This window comes from Manacus vitellinus, unplaced genomic scaffold (genome assembly GCF_001715985.3).
Source record: "Manacus vitellinus isolate BGI_N305 unplaced genomic scaffold, ASM171598v3 scaffold_35_pilon, whole genome shotgun sequence".
Lineage (NCBI taxonomy): Eukaryota > Metazoa > Chordata > Aves > Passeriformes > Pipridae > Manacus > Manacus vitellinus.
Genome location: NW_021940498.1, coordinates 1,848,428 through 1,862,187, shown reverse-complemented (window position 1 = coordinate 1,862,187; position 13,760 = coordinate 1,848,428). Strand labels below are relative to the sequence as shown.

Sequence of the window (13,760 nt, the reverse complement as noted above, 5' to 3'; positions counted from 1 at the left end):
CTGGGTTTGATAGGAGTGCTGCTGCTGCTTGCCTTTCACCAGGGACTGGAAATCTTCGGCTGGCTGGAAGGGGTTAGCATAACAAAGCGGCAGGTGAGAGGGAAGCATGGAATTTCAATAAACCCGCAACTGGGGAATGAAATCTCCTTGCTTCTAATTCGAGCCCAGGCGTCCTGTCTCTCGCTTACCTTGGAGCAAATCTGCTGTAATGCATAGGAAACAGCTCAGCAACTGCAGCCCTGGCTGTCATCGAGGTGGAGGCTGAGGCTTATTAAAGACCTGCAGAGCTCTGTAAAAAAAAAAATTTATGATCTTCTTGGACTTAGTCATTGCAACTTAAATATTTGAATAGGTAGGGGCAAGCGTTTTGCTGAAATTGGATGATCCCTTTCATATTTGTGTTTGGTTACGCTTGCTCTGCGAGTATTTGGATGCTTGGCCGGGGGGCGAGAGGGAGGTGAGGGATGAAAGGGGCTTAGTACAGAGAGGGGAAAACAGGAGCACGGAGAGATTAGAATGCAGAAGAAAGCACAGGAAACTACTGAAGGTTAAAAATAATAACAACAATTAAGCTGGGGGGAACCAAGAAGAGGCAGAAAAATAAATCAGGGCCTTTGAAGAAGAAAGGGGATAGACAGTGAAGCCTTTTATTAAAAGTTAAATGGCTGAATCTGAAGATAAATGAGGCTGCAAAGAAACAATGAAAATAATAAGAATTGGAAGACAGGAAGGAGGGAAATATTTTAAAGGAAAATGAGAGGTTTTCACAGGTGTGTACGATTGAGCATGTCAGCAGAGATGCTCTGTAATGTGCTCTAATAATGTGACAGGTACTGGGGGCTTTGTAAAAACAAACATAGCCCAAACCTTGCAATTATTTTTTCAATGAGGTGAAGTTTCCTCAGCACGTAAAGCTGACATTGTCCTCCTTTTGCATGTCTCTGGGGCTGCAGGTTACAATCCAGCCTGGGGGACTATATGTCAGGAGCTGCTGCTGCCAACAGTAAGCAGAGCCTCTCCCAGGGCACTGCTGGCTTTTGTTCCAGGGGCAGGGAGGCTGGAGAGACAGCAGTCCAGTGCTTGCCTGGGACTGCACAGCCAACAAGGTGCTCCCCACCAGACAGCAAAGGAAAGGGACTTGGATCATACCTTGGTGAAATCCTGCCATTCTCCACCCGAAAGTATTGGGCTGCGGGGGGCTGTCTGTCCTGTTTTGGTCTGTTTTGGTCTGTTTTGATGTGTTTCAGTGGAGGTGGTTGGTGGTTTTGGGAGGGAGGGATTACAGCACCCTGCTTGCTAAGGAGTGAACGAGGCATGTTTTTGGGGGATGTAGCTGCCTCTTGCCTACTCTCAGCCTGTGTTTCCAGGGTGTAAACACTTTGTGGGTCATAGGAAAGAGCTCCCGAGTCAGACAGAAGCGAAGCCCATGGGAGGCTGTGTTCCCAGTGTTCTCATTGTGGTGGTGTGCACCTCAGCAGCTCGGTGCATAAAGGAGGAGCATTTGTCAGACTCCTAGGAATTTAATCTTCACATTTTTCTCATATTGTTCTTGGGCACTCTTGGGGGTCGAATTTGCATTGGTGGCACGAAAGGAATTGGCTTTTCACTTGCAACTTGTGAGGTAGTGAATTTTTGCATTTGGCCTGTGTGTCTCTTCCACGATCCTATTACCCCAACATACCCTTAAAGTCCTTAAATTAACAAGGTGAACTGTGTGGATTAAAGTCTGCTGCAAAACTGTTTTAACAGGCAAGTATAAGAGGCTGCATTAGTTTAACTGAAATCACTTTGTGTGGATTTTCCTGACATAAACCAGACCTTAATAGATCCAGAATGTCGGAGGATGATCGAGTACTCAAATAAACTTGCAATGAATTTTAAGGGGAAATAGCTTTCTGTCTCTTTTATGTTGTGTTGTTGGGTTTTTTTCAGTGATGGCTAGAAGAATGGACATTTTTCTTAAGCAAAGCTGTTTGATTTTTCTCTTTTTTTAGATCATTCCCCTGCTTCTTTATTTTGGAGGAGTAGCGTACAGTGTTGCCGTATAATCTGTTCTGCTATAAAATGGTGGCATTTCAAAGAACCGGCCTCAAAGAGGTGTTTGGAGCCTCAGGTGTGGCCATCTCTGCTAACAGGCCACAGGTAGTGAGTCTTTCCCAAGGAATTTCTTTCCCAAGTGTGCCTGTTAATAGGAGCAAGCCAGGACTTGGGAGCTGTAAGAGTCTGACTGAAGGTCCCTTCCCTTATTGATTTTTCCCACTCTCCCATCTGTGCTGTCATGATTCCACTACTTCTTCAGTGTCCCTTGAGTCTGCTAGGGCACAAGAGACCTGAATACCTCAGTATGTACTCAAGCAAGGGTTTTAGAAAACAAAAAAAAAAAGCAGAATAATTAACAGGGGGAAAAAATCCTTCATGCCATTTTAATGTAACAGAAAAAAAAGAAACAGTCTAAAGCTCTTTTCTTCTTCCTTTTTGAAGGTTGTGTTTATAGGAATTTAGCTGTGATCTGAAATACATTAGCCTTTAAAACTGTCCTGCTTTGTTACAGGGAACAAAACACTGATAAGCAAGGAGGGAGGACATGTCCTAGCTATGCTACAAAGCAAGGCTTCTGAATCTGCCTTCAGTGATTTTTTTGTTTGACTGGATGAGTGGGTCCCCTGTTTTAAGACAGGATAGAATGCTCATACCAGTGCTAACCTTGATGAAGATTATTTTTATAAAAGAAAGGAGAGTAAATGTGAGCTGAGGACTGGTGAAGCTTGGGTTCTCGTGGGTTTTGCTTCATGGTCAAATTGTTAAGTATCTAATCAAGTGCAGTCACTGCTTTTCCTTGATTGTGGTACCCCCCATGGTTGTCTTCCACATGACTTCTTTGGTATCTGAGGGTTGACCAAACATTGCATTGTTCCCCACAGTTAAATATTACTGGGGTGGGTATCTCCTCTACTTCTCTAGCTATTTAATGAAACCTGTGAAATTTACTCTTAAACTCCTGCCCATCTCTCACTTGGAGAGCTTTAGCCACTCTCAAAGCAGTAGCCACTTGCTGCAGTTCGGTGGGAGACAGGTGAACACATTGTCAGGTGGTGTTGTCTCCTCTGGAAGCCTAAATATCTGTAGGAGCAGGTCAGCCTGGGAACTCTTACCAGCCAGAGGCTGGTACAAAAGGCAGATCTGCAAGAAGATACTGTCCAAGAATCCTGAGGTGCTGAGAAGCCTCCTGAAGACTCCTGTCTTTCAGCAGTCTTAAAAGCATTATCTTCTGTCTTCCTCCCTCATTTTTCTTTCACAGGAGTCCAGGACATTTAGAGATCCCTCTTCTCATAACTGCAGAGAAGAAGTTCCCTCTCTCTCTCTCTCCTGCTTTGAGAGTCTTTTCAGGCCGATGTGAGTTGGTGATGTTTCCACTGTGCTGTGCTTCGCTCAGCGTGCTGAGCAGACACCAACCAGCAGACTTTGTGCTGCTGTTCCTGGGCATTCCTCCCTGGATGTCTCAGCCAGTCACAGCTCCAGACCTACCTCTGCCGAGGGCATTCCCAAGAAGCAGCTGCATAAGCAAAACAATTCGTGCTGCCCGTTTTGCCACTGACCTACGGGACAGTGAGCAGCAGCTGGGAAGTTGACAGCTTGCAGAGCCTTTTGCACTCAGGTACAGTGGTGAAACAAGCTTGGACTGGGCAAACAGGAGCTGTCTGTAGACCTGGGGACAGCAGCGTGTCAACTGCGCTTGGCTCTCACTCAGAGGCTGCACCAGTAGAAGGCTGGAGGCTCTAAAAATAAAGTCCTGGGTTCTGCAGGAGTCACTGCTATTGATCCTGCACTGGAGACACCATGGAAACTTCCTATTTACTAGTTTATTTCGTGACTTTACTGTTTTGAGCGGGTTTCTTAATGCACTGCTTTGATCCAGTGTGTGCCTTGGAGTTGCACCAAAGTTGCACCAAAAGCACCTTCTCCTTATTTTAATGTGAGATTTGTTTCCTGAATGCTTATTTTTAAATGCCTGCAGGCTCCTGCAAAGGATTTGGGGTATCTTGGAAAACTTGGAGCACTGTGCCCTAGGAGACCTACCTGGGGGAAGAAGAGTCTTTCTTCTCAATGCCTTACCAAGGCAGTGCAGAATGTCATGACAGAAAGCTGTCATTATTTCCATCAGCTGGTCCTGTTCACAGCTCTTCTCACTGACTTGACACACCTTGTCTTCTTCCTCATCTCCTTCAAATAGAGCACAATTTGTAGGGAAAAGTGGTGTCCCCTTCTAAAGCTGTGTGTGGGAATGCTGTTTGAGCCCTGCAGACAGTGACAGTGCCTTTTTGCAGGGAGAGCAACTTGGTGTTGGCCATCTGTCATTGGGGTGATAACGAGAGAGGTTCACAGAAATCTGAGAGGAAGTGGAATGGGAGAAGGGGGAGAAAGGAAGGGTATAGTGTGCTTTGAAATGCTCAGATCAATGCATATAAAAATAAATACATTTATTAAAAGATTTCAGTGAGAGGTGATGCCAGGCATTCTTATGTCAAAAGTCAGCTATCTGTGAGTGCCAGACTAGATTTTCCAGACTTAGCTGATTGCTACATGGGAGCAAGAGAACACCTTTTTGCACAGTCTCAAAAGCCCTTTAAATCACAACATTTCACCTCCCTTCTACTTATCCTCTCTCCCCCAAATTATCAGCACCTGAACCAGAAGAAGCAGGGAGCTTGGATAGGAGAAATGACCATAGCCATGTGTGTGAGAGGCAAAATTGCAAAAGTACAGTAGAAGAACTCTCATCAGGAAAACAGATTTGCAGAAGTGGATGTTACCTGGTTTTATCTATATTACCTTGACCAGATGGAAGAAGTCTGCCAACTGTTTGACTGAATTTGCTTTACTCATCTTAATTCTGCTTTCCTCAGTCTCTAGTGCAGGAGGAGAGCAGGTGGTCCTCGTGGCTGGGGAACTTGGACTCCATCCTACAAGAGCCAGACTGTGCCTTTCATTCATCGTGAGAGTGCCAGCTTCAGAATAACTGTTCTGAGCTGCCAAAACCTTGTTGGAGGAAGGTAGCTTGGAAATGTGCAAAAGAGCCACCACCCTTCATTCCAGCTTCCAGAAAGCCCTCCAGCTCATGCTGACTTTGTGGCTCACTAGATGGTTATTGTCTGGTGAGGATGTATAATGTGTTATGAGGAGTTTCCATACTTTAAACAGGACTGATAGACAAAGAAAAGATTTTCACTGTCTTAGTTTGCTTGGGGGATTCTTTCGTTCTTAGGTTTCAAAACTTTTTCTCATCTACTCGTTAGCTACCCTGTGTGTCTTGGTAATCTGCGCGTGAAGGATGCGATTCTCTCCTTCCTTGTCTGTGCATCAGGATTGCCAGTGTTTTCACTCTGTCTTTCCATGGAAACTTAAACTCTGGGCTGAACAGAAAGTTGGACTGTAATAGAGAATAAAGCCTAGTTCTGTGCTTCCTTTGGTACTTTCCTTGTGAGGATTGAAGCGCTCCGTTGTTGCACATTCAGCAGGAAACTGGGTTTTGGAGGGGATGGACTGAGGATTGGTTTGGGAGCCTTTAGAGTCATTAGTTTAAGAACTGCTGCTAGCAAAAATCATCTCCCAAGTGTGTCTTGGTCTGTTTTGTCTTGCCCCAGAGGCAAAAATAAATCATTGCTGCTGAGCCTAAGGAGCCATTGGGACATTTTGAGTGAGTGAGAATGGGACATTGGAAGTTCTGGTCCTAGGCTTTGCAGCTCTAAGAACAGCTTAGACCCTCAAAAGCAGATGGGAGACAGTCACTCGAGGGTCTCAAAACCTTCATTATTGCATAAATGAAGGAAAAACAGCTCTCACGTGCACACTTTGACCTCCTGTGTGATCTCTGCTGAGCTGTTGAAGTGGGGGCACTAATCTCTGAAAGCAGCTCTTGCACTCTTATCTCCTGGTGTTACTTGTATAGCTGAAGTAAAGGAGAATGAATCCTCCTTGAAGATTGATTTTTGAGAAGGGCGACTTACCTGACTATGGAGCACCACAAATGTTATTATAGTCCAGGAGGAATGTGGCCTGAGATGCATTTTGAAATAACACTACACGACTCTCCCTGTGCTGCTGTTAGTATTGCCTGCCTGAGTGCGCTGGGTGGAATGAAATCAGGCTTTCAAAAAAAATTGGAGAAAAGAGGATTTTCTAAGCCTCCGACTTTCTGTCATTTCTTAACTTCGGCTTCAGAGGTGTAAAACTTTAAGACAGTGGTGCATGCACAGCTTCAGAGGAGCCTGGGCTGTGTCAGCTCCTCAGCTCCATGTTTCCTGGGTTGTTTTTTTTTTTTTACTTTCCCTGGCTGTCCTGTGGGCTCCAGGAGGCTGTGGCTTAGCAGGTTGCCCTGTGCTGGTTTTTAAGCTGCAGCAGATTCCCACATCCCTGCTCTTAGCTCACTAGTGCTGTTAAGGAAAACACATCAGCTTAACCCTTGGTGGAAGAGGTGCGTGCTGATGCGCTCTGCCTCCGTGTTTGCAGCAGCTTAGGCTTGCCTTAAGCTGTGGTAGCTCACTGCTGGTGCTCAGGATCAGTGGGAGAGCTAAACCCTCACAGAGGTGAGACTGTAGGAGAGGGAGGGAGGCAGAGGAGGGATTTGTGAGCTGACTCACCTTGGCTTGCTGCTGGAGGTTGTTGCCTCCACAGGTGAGTGGTCGGTGTGGTGCACGGTGGTCTGCACCCCGCTGCTGCCCTGCCTGGGTGTCTCCCCTGGGCTCTGTTTCAGAGGGGCCTGTGAGGTGCCTGGCAGTGCTGGGCTGGGCTGGCAGCCTGGCCAGGTGACACTGAGCAATGCAGCCGGGGCTCGGGGGGATCCCAGGGCCAGGGTCACACGAGGCAGAGGCCAGTGTAGGAACGTCACCTTCAGCAGAGCTCTGGGAGTGAGGCAGTGCCTGGATCTTGTCCAGGTCTACCTGGAGTGCCAACCTGCTGAATGGCTGTGCTGTGACCACAGAGCCCATCCAGGAACCATGTCCTCTCAGGTGGCAGAGTAGGGACATCCAGCCTGTCACCAAGCACAAGTTTCCTTGTTGCAGAGAAGGAAAAACGCCTGTCCTTTTGGATGTCATCTCTGCCACCACCTTGAGCCTATTTTTTACTTGCAGGCTGGTTTGCACTGTTCCTACAGGGAATATCTACCTTGCCAAGCAGGATTGCAAAAAAAAAAAAAAAAAAAGTTCGCATGTGCAAGGAAGGAAAGGTTTTCCTCTCTGCCATGGCTGGGAGATGGAGGCAGATGTGAAACCTGTGTTCTCTGCCTCTTCCACACACCTGGCTCACTGTGCTGTTTGGCCACCTCTCCTTCTCTAGTGTCTCTACCCCTTGGGCTGCCTGTTGTCAGGGTTTGCTCCACCGATGCTCTGGATAATTTTTGCTTAATGAACAAATGATGACTCTCACTACTGGGTGCCACCTTGTCCTCTTACCACCCCTTTCTGGTTTCTCCTCTTTTTTTTTTTTTTTCCAGTTTTAATGAGGTCACTTGAACTTCTCCACCTAAATTAGCTGTCCTAATAACCAGATGCTCCTTGGGATGCTTTGGGACATGGGTGGATAGAGGGAGGAGCTTGTTAGCAGGAGCCTGCCTTCTACTGTTCTCCAGAGTGGTTTTAGTTGAGGGCAGGGGCAGCGGCTGTGAGTGTGCTCCCAGCATCTGCCACTCTGCACCCAAAGCAGTCAAGGGAAGGGGACCAGCTTTTTGGGAGGAGCACCCACCGCTCGCTAGGCTGGAGAAAGCTCAGGGAAGTCATCTAAACCGTGCTGAGCTGGCAGGGCTGGAGCGCCAGAGTAAAGCCCGGGGGAAAAGCGTGGGGGCAGGTGTCCTTTCTCCTGGAGCTGAAGCACTCACAGGCGGTTGGGAAATCCTCAGCTCCCCGGGGTCCATCAAGGAGAAGGAGGAGCTGGGGCTGAGCCTGGGCACACAGGGAGGGGATTGCTGCTGGGGTCATGGGGCACCTGCTGCCAGCCCCTGTGGGTTCATGGTGCGGGGGCACGGGAAGCTGCAGGAGGGCATCGCTGTCCCACGTGCCCTGGGTGGGCGCACTGGCTTCCAACTGCAACATCCGACTGGGGGGGTCTGAGACACCTCGTGTGTGCTGCTTTGGCTGGGAAGCTCTTGTTGCAAGGCACACGGTGGAGACAGAGCAGATTGAGCAGTGGGATCCTCTGCCCCTGCCTGGGAGGGAGCGTAGCCACATCCTCCAGTGGGTAGGCTGGGTGCGTGACTAACGGAGCCCGCAGCAAGCGCGGGAAGTTCAGGCCCTGAGTCGGAAAGCTGACCTAATTTCCAGTTCTTGCATCTTCTGTCTGATTCTCATTTCCCCTTTCTCCTACATTAGTTACTTCTGGGGTTTTTTTCCTGTGCCCTTTCTCACTGGCTGCTTGAACTCGCCCGGTTGCGTTGGGAGACGCATTTCTATTGGCATAATCATTCCAGCCAGTCGTTAGTGTACCAACAAGGATACTATTGTAATTGGAGGATTTATTACTACTGCTGTGAAACAACTGCCATGCTGTCTCACTTAACTCTTCAGCTCCCCTCTCGTCCTCTGCCAGTAGCTGAATCAGTAGCAAATTGCCCTTAATTTAGAAAGCTGCATGCAAACTGGGAATGTGTTATTTTATTTTATTCTGTTTTTTCTTGCTCTTGCCACAGAATGCTGCAGTGATACAAATGCAAGCAAGTTCAGTGCTTCACCGTGCATTTCCTGAGTGTGCAGCAACTGACAGGGACTTCATAGTTAAATTTCTCATTTAAAATAAGGCTTAAGTATTTCTGTGAAGATCAAAAGTATATTTTGATTGCTTTTCTTTAGACCACAGCAGAAGTTCTGCTCACCCCTTCAGGATCTTGAAGGAAATTCACTATTTCAGAAAAGCATGTTCCTTCTTTTTTAGTTTTCTTAACTAATTAGTAGTCTTTTATGTGCCTTTCATTTAAACCTGCCTTTAACCATCCTTACTTTTCGGCGCAGATGGGGTTTTACTGAGGGAAAGTAATCCCCAGAGAACCAGACTATTAACACTTGCTTTTCCCCGTGGTACCAGGAGCCTGTGGCTATATATTGGTGGGCAAAGAAGAGAAGAGGTAAAGTTTTGCATAGAGACCCCACACCCTCAGTCACGGTGAAAGCACCTTTTGGGGTGGTAGGTTTGCCTCCTCAAATTCTGGTCTCCGGTAGGACCATGGGCAGTGGGGGAAACTTAAAAATAAAAAAGCTTTGCTGTGCCTGCAGCCACCTGTGAATCTCTACGTGATACTTAAAAAATTAGACAAGCTAAAGATGGCACGATCAGCTCAGATTTTTTCCTCTTACAGAGGTGACATTGAGGGTGTTCATCAGTTTTGCAGCGTAACACAGTTTGTGTTTTCCCCCGTGCTGAAGGCACTTGACTGATGAGGGAGAGCAGTGCCTGATGTGCTGCAGCAGGTATGGATCAGCATGTACAGCTAATTGTCAGGCACAAGAGCTCCAGAGGATTACACTGCTAATCTACATACTGTTCCCACCCCCTTCCTGCTGCCACCCGTGTGCACTCACGTCTGGATCCCATGAGGAATGGCAATCAGGAGCGGTGTGGGGAGGGGTGTGAGGAGCATGGCTCACTGAGAGCTTGCAGTGACTGGGAGACAGCAGATCCCTTCCAGCTGTTCCCGTGGCAGACCCTGCCTCCTTCTCTGGCATGGGTGGCCACAGAAGGGTTAGCAGATTGCAGAGGCTGATGGCATATGGCTGTGTCCCTGTGCCTCACACTCCCACCCGTGTTACCCATCAGGTGCATGCCAGTGCTCACCTCTGGGTTTGCCAGGGTGGCTCTGGCATTGCTGTTCCTCTCGAGCAGCTTGTTTCTGTCTTGCACATACAACCAGAGGGGCTGGGAAGGAGGTCGGTGGTGGTGCTGGGCTGTGATCCCTGCAGGACAACAACACGTTGTGGGGTAGATGGAAACATAACTCTTGCACTAATTCCCTGCAAAATCCAGAGAGGTATTTTTTAGCCAGAAGCAGCTGCTTAGGAGTGGGGAAAACATGTATTTGTTCTTCCTAAATAATTCATGCTTGATTTTGGTAAGCTTAGCTCTGTCCAGGCAGTATGAAGTTTGCAGCTGAGGACACAGGGTAGCACCATAGACTGTCTCAAAAGTGTATCAGTGAGTAAAAGCTATAACAAAATCCAAGGGAAGAAGAGATTGGTGGGTTTTGCGTGTCCTGCAGTGGCCCTGAGATGGTCCAGCTGTATTGGATAGCCTGTCTAAGTTGTTTTACTCCTGAGGAGCCTGCAGTGTAAACCTACCATGGTGCTAAGTGATTTTTCACAGCACTGTTTTACCAGCTTGAGCAGGAGAGCCTCTGGCTCCCAGCCTGATGCTCCCCCTGCATCGCTTAGCAAGGAAACAGCACCTCAGGCAGGTTTGCTGCCTTGCCTGGGACTACGAGCTGCTGGTAGTGCTCTTGTTTGTGTCTGGCTCATAGAAGCTTTGACAGCCTACCCCTTGGAGCTGGTTGTGATTCTGGATACCCAAGGCTGAGCCAGAGCCAGCCCAGGGAAAAAGGAGATGCCTGGATCATCTTTGTGTGCATGGGCAGAGTTCAGCATGGCACCGGGAGCTGCTGGAAGTGGAGCTGGTCCTGGGGCTCGGAGGAAAGGTCTGCACCTGGGAACTCCAGTCTGTTCCCTGCCTGTGTTTTGGGAGACTGTAAGCCAGCTCCTTGTCCTAAAGTTAATAGCCATAATTAGCTCACCAAGTGCTCTTTGACTGTGAAGTGTGTGCATTTGAGGTGGGTTTGGCTGGAGCTGGGTGTGCAGCCTTCCTGAGGAGGGATGCCTTGGCGAGAGGGGAGCATCTCCAGGCTCCCCACTCCTTGTCCTGGCAGCTGGGCCCTGGGACTCTCCCTGGCTGGGTCCCTGACACCCTCTAGTGGAAATATTTATATTTAATATTTCAGGAGCTTTCAAAACTTGGCGGTGGTTTGTGAGCACCCTGTGCTTAGCAGCCCACCCAGCACCGAGTGTCTATCCCAGTGCCCTCTGCAGTGACCTGTGGCTTGGGGACTAATAGGACATGCTGTATTTCTTGTTCTTCAGTGTTGTAAGTACAAGCTCAAACCTGTCAGCTGTGACTGGATCTGGGATGGCGGTAGTGCAGTAGATTTGCTCCCAGAGATTACTTTTCAGTCACTCATCTCCTTGTCCAACCACTTGCTGCCAAATCTATCACTGATGCTGGAGAGAACAGAGTTCTTCTGACGCCTCTGAAGGGTCCTGACAGCTGCAGGGATGGACTTGTGTTGGAGGACAAGGAGGAAGCAAGACTGGATGCAGGGGAAGTGCAGAGCAGTCTGCCTGGGTGGCACCTTGACAAGAGGGGAGAGAAACAGGCAGGAGCTGGGTGAGAAAGAGTGGGCAAGAGGATATGTCCTGCAGCTATGACTCAGATGTGGCTCTGCTCCCCTTCACACAGTGAAGTGACTCTCATCTAAGCTTACCAGCTTGCTTTCAAATGAAACTCAGCTTGCAGAATGTCCCCAGAAAACTTGGTTCTTCTGTGGCAGGTGGCTGCAGGATAAATGTGTGGGCAGCTCAGCAGCGTGATGGCTGGAAGCAGAGCCAGGGCTCCCAGGTGAGCACCGTGCAAAGTTACTCGTGTCCTGATATGCAAACTGGTGTCTGAAGCCTAAACAGGGCAGAAGGAACTCTCATGATGCTGTGTCCTACCCTAGTGAGCACCTTTGCAGTGTTCCCTGCTTGCTTCCCTCTCTGTGACTTCCAGCTGTGGTCTGTTCCAGCCTGATGGGCTATACCGTGCCTCTGACCCTCTTGTTGGTGCAGGCCAGCGGGGTCTGTGCCGTGGGGTGGTGTGTGGGTCTCAGCAGACCTGTGTCCCTGCTGTGGGAGTCCCCAGTGCTCTGCAGCACTCGGAATGAAATGCTCATTTGGCTTCTGAAATGAGCTGTGACCTGCTTGGAAAACAGCATTTTCCCCTTTCTCCTGCCAACTTCCCCCCTCCCCAAACCTGCTACCCGAGCCGCATCTTGCAGTGTAAATAAAACAGTCATTAGTGCATCATTGGCCAAGTGTGAGGGTGGTGGTGTGAAGCATAGAGCCTTCCCTCCAGCCTGGCCACCTCAGGACTCTGGCTTGTCCCTCCCTGATCATCTGGTCCTTGGAAAATGGGCTTTCATTTAGCCAGCAGGTCTCTAGTCCTCCTGGTTAAGAAGGTGACACCAACTGAACGTGTGTTCTTGCCAGGCTGATTTAAGACCACGGCCTCCAGGCTGTGTGCAACCCAAAAGCTCCTACAGACTCCTCTAACTGGGAGGATTTTGATTGACTCTTTTGACCAAAAGAGCAGGAAGAATGCAGCACAGTGTGTCAGGCATTCCCACAGTTAAATTACACCTTTAACTCACGCTGACACCTCCTGATTCTTCTCCATGAGTGCAATTTGCAATAACTTGCCCGTGTTGTACAAAAGGTACTAACCCTCCAGCCGGGTTATGACCTGGAAATACAAAGTCATGGTTCCAGCTGGCAAAATGACACCCATGCCAACCTCCAACCTGCTCAGGGAACGGCCCAGCCTTCAGACAGGCTTCCCAGCATTACTCCCAGGGATGGGCAGCTCCACGTCTGGCAAGCCAAGTGCCTGACCCCTACTCGAGCATGACCTGGCTTGTCCCACATAGCCAGGCAGGCTCCCGGGATCCTCTGCTTTCTGCCTTGTGCTTCCCCAGAGAGCAGCTCTGCTGCTGAGCAAGGCTGGGGGGCACGTGGGGAACTGGTGGGGTGCACAGGGCTCTCAGACTGGGGGAAGGAGAGCAGGCACACTTTCTTCACAGATACCCGCTTTCACCTCACAAGCTGTTGCGTGGAGGCTGCTGTAGCGGGGAGCTCTGCCTTCAAAAGCACCCCAGCGGGAAAGTCACTTCAGCAAGATGATGATCAGGTTTAATTTATTTAAATAACATAAGGAAAGTTGTAGGAGCCTCGTGGCTGGAGGGCAAAGAGAAAGGAGCTGTGCAGCTCTGGAAATTATTCAGTGAGGTTTGAAATGAGAAGTTTAAAGCTTATTGTGCAGGCAGTGTGAACTGGCAAGGTTAGTTGCTGCTGTCACCACTGGCTTGGGAGTCAGGGGAAGGGGGAAAGGTGAAGCAAGCAGGATCCTGGCCATGGTCTGCCAGAAGCTGTTGCCAGGGAGCAGGGGATAGGAGCTCCATCAGGAAAGATGGAGCTCCATCAGGAGGGAGGGAGTAGGGGATGTGGCCAGCGGGACAGAGGCAATAGCCTGTGATGTGAACAGCCTTGCAAAGGTACTTTCCCTGACAGGGGCAGTAACCTGGGTAGTCAGTATGTGGTAAAAACAAATCCTCCCATCCAGGCTGGATATGAGAAGATTTCCCTCTCGTTTACTCCCAACTCATGCCTTTTTTCTTTCCTCTCTTCCGTTTTTGACTTTTCTGCCATAAATAATCCCAGTGGTTGTCTTCACTACAGCTCATTGCTTTCTGTAGCAGTGCCTGAATGAAACAGATGCAGCTTCTGGCAGCTCAGCTAATTTTGTCAAACCACCCAGTGCTGTCAATGAAACTGAACTGAGATATGTTAATTATATTCCACTGGTACGTGGCAAAACCGTGGGCATTAACAAGCTTGCTAACACTGCCTCGTCTGCAGAGCTGGGGAGAAGGTTTACATTCTTCTTTCTTTCCACATGATGTTTCTTGAGACAGCAAA

At 48.8% G+C, this 13,760-nt stretch overlaps 1 protein-coding gene across 1 annotated transcript in view; it reads left to right on the top strand.

Moving 5' to 3' along the window:
* Positions 1-13,760, top strand: part of IGSF3 (immunoglobulin superfamily member 3) — a 66,491-nt gene that overhangs the window by 18,301 nt on the left and 34,430 nt on the right.